The following is a 12,301-nucleotide window of genomic DNA, read 5'->3' on the forward strand; positions in this document are numbered from 1 at the left end:
AACTGACTAGGCTTTATTGTATTAGAATCAGACCCCAAATATTTTTTTGCTGTTGTTGTTGCACTCAAACTGCCCCCCCATCTTCACCCAAAAAATATTTAAATCAGTGATTCCCAAACTTGTTCCGCCGCTTGTGCAGGGAAAGCTCCTGGCGGGCCAGGCCAATTTCTTTACCTGCCGCATCTTCAGGTTCGGGCAATTGCGGCTCCCAATGGCTGCAGTTCACTGCTCCAGGCCAGTGGGAACCGCTGGAAGCTGCGACCAGTACCTCCCTCGGCCCGTGCTGCTTCCAGCAGCTCCCATTGGCCTGGAGCAGCGAACTGCTGCCACTGGGACCTGCGATCGGCTGAACTTGTGGACATGGCAGGTAAACAAACCGGCCCGGCCTGCCAGAGGCTTTCCCTGCACAAGCAGCGGAACAAGTTTGGAAATCACTGATGTAAATAGTAGGTACAGGAATATGGAGTAGTATATCCAAATGTCATTATTATGATCAATGATTTATGCATTGCTTTCAGTTTGATATAGGATTTACAGATTTCTAAAGATGGGACAAGCTTCTCTTTAATAGCAACTCTATAAATTCTTGTACACAATCAAGAATCTCAACAAAAGGAGAACCCAATCCTGCCAGCCTTTGCTATCATGGCTAATTCTTACTCCTGTGCATAGTCCCATTGATTTCATGAGGAAAGGTTGCAAAGTTTTAGCATTTTGACTGTTCCAAACCAGGATACACTCATGGGCCTAATTTTCCACTGCTTTGCATCTTGTGTAATTTTTTGTACTAGTGCAAAGACAGAGTAACAACTACCATTCTGACTGGGTGGTATTTTATACTCACATTTCACAGCTGTTAATGCCTACCTAAGGTGAAAACCAAAAGAGAATCAGGTTCCTAGCATTTCCTTTGGAAATTTTCTAAAGCTGCCACATATTGGGTTAAATCTAAATTTTCATTAGCATGAGAGACAAAGATTTTTCTGCTTTGCAATTCCTTTTGAATAATGTTTTGTTTTATTTGAATAGGGCCAAATCCTACTGTCTGTACTCACTTCGAGCCCTGCCAGCCTTCATTTACTATTGATTTTGATATGAATGAGTAAATTGAGCATGATTTGGCCCATAATTTTCAGCTTCTCTCCATGGGTCCAAACCAAAGTCCTCTGAAGTCAATGGAAAGATTCGCATTGACTTCATTTGGCATTGGATCAGACCTTGTGAAAGATTATTTTATCCAGATACTAAAAATATAGTTATCTATTTTATATTCAAGGCATAATCTGACAGCCAGTTGGAGTAAACCTACTGTAAGTATTTTCAGAATCCTGGAGCCTGTTATTTGAGGAGTGGGGTTATAAGGAGACAATTAGGCTGATGGATGCCTTTAGTGGTCTGAACTTCTTTATGCTCATCAGGAATGAATTCTGAACCTTGAGTGTGTCCTCATCACTAATATTTGCTGTGTGTGTATATGCGTGTTTATGTAGGCTGATATGTATGTGTGGATATCTTTGCTATCTTGCAGCCTGATTACTATGTACCTTTATATAAAAGATGCATATAAGAGAATGCAATAATAACATAGCAAATACATTCATTTTGGTAACTGGCATAATCTTTTCCTTGCTGCTGCCACCACTGAAGTACTGATTCCAGAAGCCCTTGCACAGCTACCTCCTTCTGTAAGCATGTACCTAGTATGGTTGACCCTTGCTATCCTAACCTATTCCCTCCAGACTCTGTAGAGATCTACTATTGGAAAGCATGTAACAGCCTTCCACACACTATTACCACTGGGTGTCACCCCAGGAACCCACTTAACGGCCGCCTGTTCATCGTGAGAAAGCAGAAAGACCATTGAACAAAAAGAAATAACTATAAGAAGAGAAGCTCTTTTAAGGAGCTATAATAATAATGTTAGGAAAATGGTGGACAGCCAAACTTCTTTCTGCTGTTCGACGGGATGTCATGTAGTGTCTTTCTGAGGCCTGGTCTACACTACGCTGTTAAACCGATTTTAACAGTGTTAAATCGATTTAACGCTGCACCCGTCCACACTACACTGCTCTTTATATCGATTTAAAGGGCTCTTTAAATCGATTTCTGTACTCCTACAAAACGAGAGGAGTAACGCTAAAATCAATATTACTATATCGGATTAGGGTTAGTGTGGACGCAAATCGACGTTATTGGCCTCATTATTTTACAGTAGCTACCCACAGTGCACTGCTCCAGAAATCGACACTAGCCTCGGACCATGGACGCACACCACCGAATTAATGTGCCTAGTGTGGACGCGCACAATCTATTTTATAATATCTATTTTATAAAATTGGTTTAAGCTAATTTGAATTTATCCTGTAGTGTAGACGTAGCCTGAGAGAGCTTAAACTAACAACCCTGCTTTAGCACATCAGGGACATAGAATAATAATGCAGGCAGAATCTTCCCACTTTCTAGGCTCTGTTAAAAATGTCAGTGTTCTTGTTTACCCCTTTAAATAGCTGTTTGAGCTTTCACCTTCTCAGAATTGCACTAGTGCACAGAGTGTTCAGCGGGTCATGTCTCAGCCTGCTCCTAATATTATTGTTCTCTGGACCCTGCGTCTCTCACACCTGGAACCACATAGAATCTTTTTTCTATTAGTCTATTAAGCCTTGCCTTATATTAGAATTTCACGTTGGGGAAGATGCTGGAATTAAAATGTTGTATTTAATTGTCTCTGAAATACTGACCTTCTCTCTCTCACACATTTCACTATATAGAGCTGCACGCAGTTCCCCTCCCATCAAAGATCAATCGGCTTTCCCATTAATACAAACCTAGGGTCATATTCTCCTTTCACTTACACCGGTGTGACTCCTTTGAAGCCAGTGATGGGGAACTAAGGAGAATTCACCTCCTTGTGCTTCAAGGTTTTATGAGTTGCTGAATTAGGCTGAAATTTAGCAAACTTTTTTTTTATAACAAAGAGTATGGTTTGCTGATATTAATATGAAAAAATACAATGTTTGTCTTAATATGCTGTCCCTCCTGATTCACTGAAGAGGTTGAGTATTTTTTAACAAATATACATTAATAGCAGAGAGCTATTGATCAACAGCTGCTAAATGCTCACTTGCTTATTGCATGTCCAGTAACAATATCGCCATAGTTCAGAGAAAAGACTGGTTCTCTCCCTCTCTGGGAAGAGGATCAACATGCGTCAAAGGAGAGATTTCAAACCCTATGGCACAGAAGAGATGTTGTTGCATAGTGAGGACTTTCTATGGTCTTCTCAATGCAGAAGTACCTGGATGAATATCTGAAATTCAGATATAAAGCTTTATGTTATGTCCTCTAAGACAAAAAGGCCTACTATAACTCAGCCAAGAGACCATACTCAGTATATTCCAGCATGGAGAGAGAAATGATCCATGGTTTCAGAGGAGAAGAGAGCACATTCATAATGGGTAATGTTCAGCTTGCACAGAGGGCCATCAAAAGGCCCAGACATTATTTAAGCCCTCAAAATAGGATCTAGGTAGTACATAAGCTTTTTGTGGACTTGAGTATCCCTCCAATGGTGTGACTTTTTTTTGTAGTGTAGTATATTATAGTAACTGGGAAAAGTGAAGTAGTAGCTTGATTATTTTGCCGGCTCTTTATTGGTCAAGTTTCAATAAAACAATTTGTGGGCAGCACCAGCTAGTTAGGACCAATCAGTTGGTCTGTTTAAACCAATTGAATTGTGTGCTGAGACTTCTATGTATCATTATTTCCTATGAGTTCAAAATTGTCTGCTGCCAGTGGCACCTGAAGGACAGATAGCACTTGTCATGTCACTGCTATTTAGTGTACACCAATGCTCTCCAGATTTGTGTGTATTGTGTAATCTTGTGGGCCAAATTGCGTCCTCCGTTATGCCCATGCCTGGCTTCAGTCAGGCTGCATGGACACAAGTGAGAGCAGAACTTGGTTCTACACATGTAGCAGGCTGCAGAGCCAAGACAGATACAATGTATGGAATGCTGATTATTATTTTAACTTAAGCAAAACAGAATTTGAGGGAGGTGCCCTTTTGCCTAAAAAGTCGAAAGAAGAGGAGAAAAATGTGATCTCTGGCAAAAAGTATGAGGAAGCTGCTGTTTTTCTCTAGGCGTTTGATCTGACTGACGGCCCCTGTCTGAACTTACTAGTCATTTGCCATTTCATTAGCTGCCAGGTTTTCAATTTCTGCTTCTTGGAAGTTACACCGCTTTGAACAAGTCCCCACAGTAATTGAATTTGCCACAGAAATAGAACACTGGAAAATTTCATTTTCTTCCCTGCATGAAGGCAAGCAGGCAGGCAAAGCAGACATATTCCTGCTGGATTGCTTCTCTTACCAGCCCCCTCTACATTTGCTAATGGCCCCCACCATCCACACATACACAGTCACAAAAAAGGGCCTCCTTTCAAATCATCTCTGAGTGCATCAGCCTGTCGTTTTGTAATTTTCTTCTAAATGCCTTCCACAAATAATGGTTTTCAAAATGAGCATTAACAGGCTTGATTACATGAAATTGTCCTTTTAATTTACGCCAGGATTCTATTGATCACACAAGTGCAGATTAAAGTGTTCAATGAAGCCCATGATGAGGTATTAACCAGCTAAGGGTCCTCCAGGGGCCGCCAGGGACGGCCAGGAATATGCTAGAAGTGTACAGTTATTTCCCCATAATGAAGTGGCACTATGCGAAGGCATGAATCGCTGGCAGGAAGAATAGATCGGAGATGATGAGCTCTTCAAAGTCATTTCTCGCTCACTCATTCAGCCTCATGCCCAGATCCTCTTGCGATTCTTCTGCATTACTTGTCATGAAATGCCAGGATTTACTTAGCCAGCTGATGCAATTTTTATGACCTTATTGCTTTTTCACCATGGTAATAGTTTTGAATCAATTTATCAGTCCAGCAGTGCCATCAGACATATTGCCCTGAAGATCAAGTCCAGGTCATTCCATCAATTCACTGCGGTTTACGAAGATAGAGAAAAAAGCGAGGCCGTGTGGGCTATCAACTTCAAATGGCTTAGTAAACATGCCTCTGCTACTTTAACTGCTTCACTTCTGACTTCAGACCTTTTGCATATAAAAAAAAAAACAGCCACCTTCTTCTCCTCTCCCTGCATTTTGATTGCAAGCTAAGAGCACATAATCTAGGGAAGAGCCTGTTTAGAACTTTACAAAAGCTGCAGAGCCTAGCAGTCAGCGACCTAACCCCGCAGATAACAAATAGCTTGTTTTAGACATTTTCCAATATAGCACTGATACTCTGTACCTCTGTATTAGCTCTGTCTGCTACTTGATATCCATTATTGGAAAAGTGACATGTAGGGTTGATGCAGGAGAGAGAGAGAGTGTGTGTGTGATTGTGGCTACTGCAGGTAGAAGGTATGAATGGCTCCAGGGATCAATAATTAGCATTGGAGTCTTTTTGTTTTAATGACTGGTTCAAATTCACCTAAGGTTGGTAGGCTCAGATCCTCAAAAGTATCTAGGTAGCTAACTCTCATTGATTTTCAATGGAATTTAGGGGCCTAAATACCTTTTGAGGATCAGAGTCATAGAGTCTAGAAGATATTACCATCTGACAGCTATTTAGTGGTCTGTGGTCCTGATTCTTCACCACTAAAGTCAATGGAAGTTGTGCCAATGGACACAGGATCTGGCCTTCTGTGAAATTATTTGGTGAGCTTATAAAGGCTAACAGGGGTGTCTGTTTAGCAAAATTTCAAAAAATGTTTGCATCCCAAATTGAGACCAAAAAAAATCTCAAAAGTTTTCATAAACCAAGAATCTGAAGAAAATTTCTGTTTTGCATCAAAACATTTCATTTCTTTTCAAATCCCGCTTGGAAACATAGATGCAGGAACTAGGGGTGCTGCCACACCCTTTGGCTTGAAGTGGTTTCCATTATATATAGGATTTACACTTTGGTTGAATGGCTCTCAGCACCCTCACTATAAAAATTGTTCCAGCACTCCTGCTTAGATGCCCACTGTTCCAGGGAGGTGCAAAGTCCTTAGCCTAGCTAACTGCTGCTGCCATGAATTTATCACCATGTATTATTAAGATTCAGATAAAATCTTTCTAGGGAAAAGGAGGAACTGAAGTAAAACCAATCACATGAAAGCCAGGCAGGGCTTACTTTGCTTTGACATCTGTAAGACACTCCAATTTTTGAAAGATCGGATCTATTTCCTGGAAACTATGATGCAAAAAGGTCATGTTATGCTAACATTGCAAGTCGTAAATTGCAAATGTGTGTGTACCTTAACATGAGAGAGCACAAAGCACACACATTGCATAACCTGGTTCTCCACTGCCTTGCAGCGGCATAGTCATGAACACCTGTGCAAAGGGGAAGTGATACACTACTATTCTCGTTGAGTATTACACTTTAGCAGAAGTATAAATGAGCACAAACACTTCAGAAAGGAATTGGGCCCCTTGTATCTAATTTCTCACCACACAATGTGAGCACAGAATAGGTGTGAGCCACAGTAGATGAGACCAGAGTACAAGAGGGGGATGGGATGGTATTCAGAGAAAGTGGAAAGTTTTACTTTGTGACTACAAGTTTTTGCTGTCTGGTGGATGGTTGGTGGTTTCAGTGTAGAGGCCTATATTCTGGTTCATGTGCTACCAAAATCAAACAGTGGATTTTGACCCAAGATGGTGGAAGAACTTGCAATGTTTTCACCTTTCCAGATGATGAAAATATTGTGAAGTAAACTGGTTTTGGGAGATTTCCACACGATCACAATCTGTTGAGAACCATTCAAAATATTTTGACATTGGTGAATCAGAATCCAAATCCTGCCCTTAATCCGAACTCCACATTAACTTCACCAGCAATCTGCCAACTCAAACCATGTCTGTGAGGTAATTATGGTATTATTATCACCATTCTACATATGGGGAAAGTGAGATGCAAACAGAATAAAAGTCTCTTTCCTGCAATCACTGAGTTAGTGAATGGAAAAGACTCCTAGACTTTAAGACCAAAAGGGACCATCATAATCATTTAGTCTGATCTCCTGCACATTGCAGGCCACATATCTTCATCCACACACTCCTGTAGTAGGCCCATAACCTCTGGCTGAGTTACTGACATCTTTAAATCTTGATTTAAGGACTTCAAGTTACAGAGAGAGAATACACCGTTTACTCTGGTTCAAACCAGCGAGTGATCCATGTCCTGTGCTGCAGAGGAAGGCAAAACCCTCATAGAGTCTCTGTCAATCTAATCTGGGGGAAAATTTCTTTCCAGCCCCAAATATGGTGATCAGTTAGACCCTATGCCTGTGGGCGAGACCCACCAGCCAGACACCTGGGAAAGAATTCTCTGTAATAACTCAAAGCCCTCCCCATCTAGTGTCCATCTCTGGCCATTGGAGATATTTGCTGATAGCAGTTGCAGATGGGCCATATGCTGTTGTAGGCATACCATCCCCTCCATAAACTTATTAAGATTAGTCTTTGAAACAAGTTAGGTTTTTTTCCTTCCACTGGTCTCCTTGGAAGTCGGTTACAGAACATCTCTCCTCTGATGGTTAGAAACCTTTGTCTGAGTTCAAGCCTAATCCTGTTGCTGGCCAGTTTATATCCATTTGTTATTGTGCCAGCATTGGCTCTTAGCTTAAATAACTCCTCTCTCTCCTTAGTGTTTATCACTCTGATGTATTTATAGAGAGAAATCATATCTCCCCTCCACCTTTGTTTTGTTAGTCTAAACAAGCTAAGCTCCTTAACTCTCCTCTCGCAAGGTTCTCCATTCCTCTGATCATCCTAGTAGACCTTCTCTGCTTCTGTTCCAGTTTGAATTCATTTTTCTTAAACATGGAGACAGAACTGCACACAGTATTCCAGATGAGGTCTCACCAGTGCCTTGTATAATGGTAGTAACACTTCCCTATCTCTTCTCTACTGGAAATACATCACCTGATGCATTTTAGGATTGCATTAGCCTTTTTCATGGCCACACCACATTGGCAGCTCATAGTCATCATGTGATCGACCAATAACACCCAGGTCTTTCTCCTCTTCTGTCACTTCCAATTGATTAAGGGTCCAGAATAACCAGAATAGAACTCAAGAAACCTGACTTGCGTACCTTGGTGTTACTGTTAGAGAACAATCCCTGTCTGAAAAGAGAATGTAGATGGTTGATGGCAGCAGCAACTACAACAGGGGTATTTTAAAAAACACATATGGTTGGCAGGTGGACATTTTCAAACTGATGGTAGAAAAACTAGGGCACAGAATATACAAAGGCATATGAGACTAGAAGAAACAGTGCCTGCAAATTTTGACCAACCTATGCCAGTACAAATTAGAATAATATATAAATAATTTTATTTTTTTACTTGTTTTAAGTAACTTTCTTGATGTTTGACCCTGACAAACCTAGAGAACTTATTAGGACAGCAAACTTCATGACCCAAATGCTGCTTCCCTGGCTAAGCAGGTGCAGAATGCATATCCTACCTCATTTGACTGCAGAATAACCATGGCTGAAAGCCTTTCCAGTCACAGTGCCAACCCATTGGCCAGAGGCTGCTAGCAGTTCTTCTTAGACTGTACAACCACAACAGCTGTTTCTGTTAGTAAAGCAGGTCCAATTTATATATATAATATATATATTTAAAAAATGGCTCATAAAAAAGAATATGGAACAATGACAACTGGGGGAAAAAGTAATAATTTAAGTCATGAAAAATTAATCAGTGAGTAATACATTATTTTTTAAAGCAAAGCGTGTTGCACTAGGAAAAAAACCCTATGGCTTTAATTAATTCTGCTTAACATTAATAGAATAAGGTCAGGCATACCAAAAACTGTTGAATAAAGCAAAAATGTGTGAAAGATATACTCTCCGATGTTACTCATAATGAAGAAGGATTATCTTGTGGTCAATACAGCACCATTATTTTTAAGTTAGAGATACTGCTGCTGAAAATATACAGTGGCTATAACAACCTACCTAATCTGATTGCAGAAAAGAGTTCACATAAAAGATGTTTTATGAGATGGTAATCTCTCGTAGCCAATTGCAACTTACGGCTATTTCTAACTGTTAGTCCTTGAAAGAAAACTGCTCCCATTTTGTTCAGTCCAGCAGTTCCAAAGATAGTGAAGTGCTTGTTTGTATGAATGAATTGCAAAATGTGTCTCAAAATAGTCTTAAAATGACAAAACTGATGTCTTAGAGCTATCTCCTGAGTGCAGCTGTCTTGCTAAAAGGTTATATTATTGGGGATAAGGGGAAACATTGCTTACATTCTGGCCATTCCATGGGGTTGTGAATGCTGAAACATTCTAAAATAGCAAACTTGGGCATTTTGGCCCAGATCCTCAAATATATTTAGGCTCCTAACTTCCATTGAAATGAATGGAAGTTGGGAGCCAAAATACCTTTGAGGATGTGGGCCTTTATAGTCAAAAACATTCAATCTCTCATAGTTTTGCTTCTGACATTGTATAGTGATCTGTGGAATCACTAACCTTTGAAAACAAGAGGTGTTTAAAAAAGAGAATGGTCACAACTACAGAAACAAACAAACAAACAAACAAACAAGCTTCCACACAGCTTGAATGCCAGCTTTGTCCTCCTTGTTTTCTATGGATCCTTTCCTGCCTGAAAATCCATGCAGCAATCAGAGACATATAGTGGCTGAGTAGTATACTGCAAATGAACCTAATATTACATAGTCCTGGATGAAAGTAAGGCGGTATGGCATACTGGTAAAAAGTATCCTCCTGTATTGGCTGGTACCGCTGACTTTAAAGCACTGCCATGACAGTGCTTTAACGTCACTGCTCCTTTTGTACCCCTCTGTTGGTGGCCCTGCTGGGTCCCTACTGGCAGGGCTGCTAACGGGGGAGTGCAAAAAGGGGAGCAACATTAAAGTGCTGCTGCGGCAGCGCTTTAAGCAGAGTCCTTTAAAATGCTGCTGTGGCAAAAGGACCCTGCTTAAAGCTCTGCCACATCTCTGCCCCTTTCCCCCCTCCCCGGCCACCGCAGGGCCTGGGGGGGCAAAAAGAGCAGCTACCCCAAGGCTGGAGCCCCAAGTCCTTTAAATTGCCGCTGGAGCCCTGGGCAGCGTGGGGGGGTTGACTGGTTGTTTGGGGGATGCTGATCCCCCCCAGCCCCACCTGTTCTGCCTGAGGCCCTGCCCCTTCCAGGGGGAAAAACTGCCCCCCTGTACCGGTAAGAGAGGAAATTTTACTTTCACCCTTGCATAGTCCTGTTTAATTCAGCATATTAATTAAGCATATTTGACCCTTTATAACAGGCATTCAGCACCTTATTGAGTTTTTGGAGCCGTAAAATTCCAATTGAGCCTGTGTTTTTAAACAACAACTATTTATTTAATGGAGTTATGTAATGAGTTATTTAATGGAATTCAACTTGCAGAGTTGGAAACTATGTGCAGAACAAATGAAATTTAAGAGGATTGAAGGACTGGGCCAAATGTACTGGAAGGCTTTGGTTTCAACAATTTTGTTCTAAAATGTGTCTATTTGTAACTTTAGTGTGTACATGCATGTGAACACATGCACGAGGACACACATTTACTTTTAAAGTTTAAATAGTGAATGTACTACTTCTGAAATGTTTTGGATCAGCAGCCTGGAAATTACAATTTTCTAGTCATCTACAAGCCAAATACAGGACAGGTAATGGTAAAGCATTGTTCTTTTTCTAAATCCATTCCTCCCTGGGCTCCCCTCTGGCCATTCATTGTGAAATAGACCGCATAGAACACTGAGTAGATGTCTATTACTAATCTGGAATTAAACCAGTGATCTAGAGGTAATAGCCTCCCTACCACAATGCAAATTTTTCAATCCATCCAGTCCTTCACTAAATAGAATTAATTAATTTAATACACAGTTCTCATATCGAGAACATATCAGATATTAAACTGATAAGAACAGACACTATAATGTGCCTTTTATGAGTTAAAAGTATAAAATGTGTAAAATTGTTATTAGTGTGAGTCAGTTCTTAAATTGTTCCAGCATTTTCTCTTTAGGTATTGTTTTCTCTCTCAATAAACTTGGATTTTGTTGTGTTTATATCTTTTACGTTATGGTGATAATCATGTGATAAATTGCATTTACTATGCAACTTGACCCTGGGACTATTCCTAACATTCTAAAATTCTGAGCAGCTTCCAACAGTTGCCGTTTTAAACCAAAATCAGCCTTCCAGAGAAATGTCTCTCTTTTTCTGCATAATGTGAAATGCCCATCTCTCCCATGAACCACACTTGTCTGAGGCACCATGTGGGCAGTATTCAGACATGCATCAGTGGGCAGGTTTGAGATCTGATGCCTTGAGATCCATTAAGATCTTCATACCCAGTTTTGCAACTTTTTAGTGTGACATACAGTATTTGCTTGAAGCTTTGGAGGATCCTGAAAAATTGAACCATAAAACTGTCATATTGTTCATTTTAGAAAAACTCTTCAAGGTAATTTGTAGAGATTTCTGTAATGTATCAGCTATAATCTTCTTCTTGATTCTGTAAAGTTGAACTCCTGATACTAAGGCTGCTGGCTCAACAGTAGAAAGAATAGGAATATTTGCAATGCTAATTCAAAAACCTCTCCAAAACATTTCAACAAGAGATTTTCTGTAAACTATATGGCAGATAGATACTCCATAATGTTGTGGGTTGTGGCATAGAGGTTTATTGGCTCATTTCAAACGTATAACAATAAAACTCACACATTCTCTCTATATATGATATGTGCATGCTGTAAATCCTCATTCAATTGCACATTTTATAATCTGTACAAAAGTTGGTGATCTCTCGCCATCTCTTAGCAAAGATTTAATAGAAGATAAATTAAATAATAGAAGTAAATTCAGACTGGAAATAAAGCACATGTTTTTATCACAGTAATTCACTATTGGAACAATTTACAAGGAGTCATGGTAGATTCTCCACCACTGACAAGTTTTAAATCAAGATTGGATTTTTTCTAAAAGATATGCTCCAGCTGTTATTTTGGGAAAGATCTATGGCCTGTGTTATATATACAGGTCAGACTAGATTTTCACAATGGTCCTTTCTGGCCTTGGAATTTATTAATTCTATGAAAAGATGCTGTAGTTATGTGAAAGTCACTGGTAACCCCCCTTAACAGCTTGCAAGCAGCCAGTAGGGAGAAGTAGAAGCCTCACGGACACAGTACCCTGAACTTTTGAACTGTCTCCCCTTATCAGTTTTGAGGCAGTTGAAGCTGGTTCTTAGCTGTTT

General features: G+C 40.2%; 1 pseudogene; it reads right to left on the reverse strand.

Annotated features, from left to right (window-relative positions):
* Positions 1-10,925: 10,925 nt before the first annotated feature.
* On the reverse strand, positions 10,926-10,976 carry LOC116836675 (U2 spliceosomal RNA; annotated as a pseudogene).
* Positions 10,977-12,301: the final 1,325 nt, after the last annotated feature.

Source organism: Chelonoidis abingdonii, chromosome 5 (assembly GCF_003597395.2).
Source record: "Chelonoidis abingdonii isolate Lonesome George chromosome 5, CheloAbing_2.0, whole genome shotgun sequence".
Classification (NCBI taxonomy): Eukaryota; Metazoa; Chordata; order Testudines; family Testudinidae; genus Chelonoidis; species Chelonoidis abingdonii.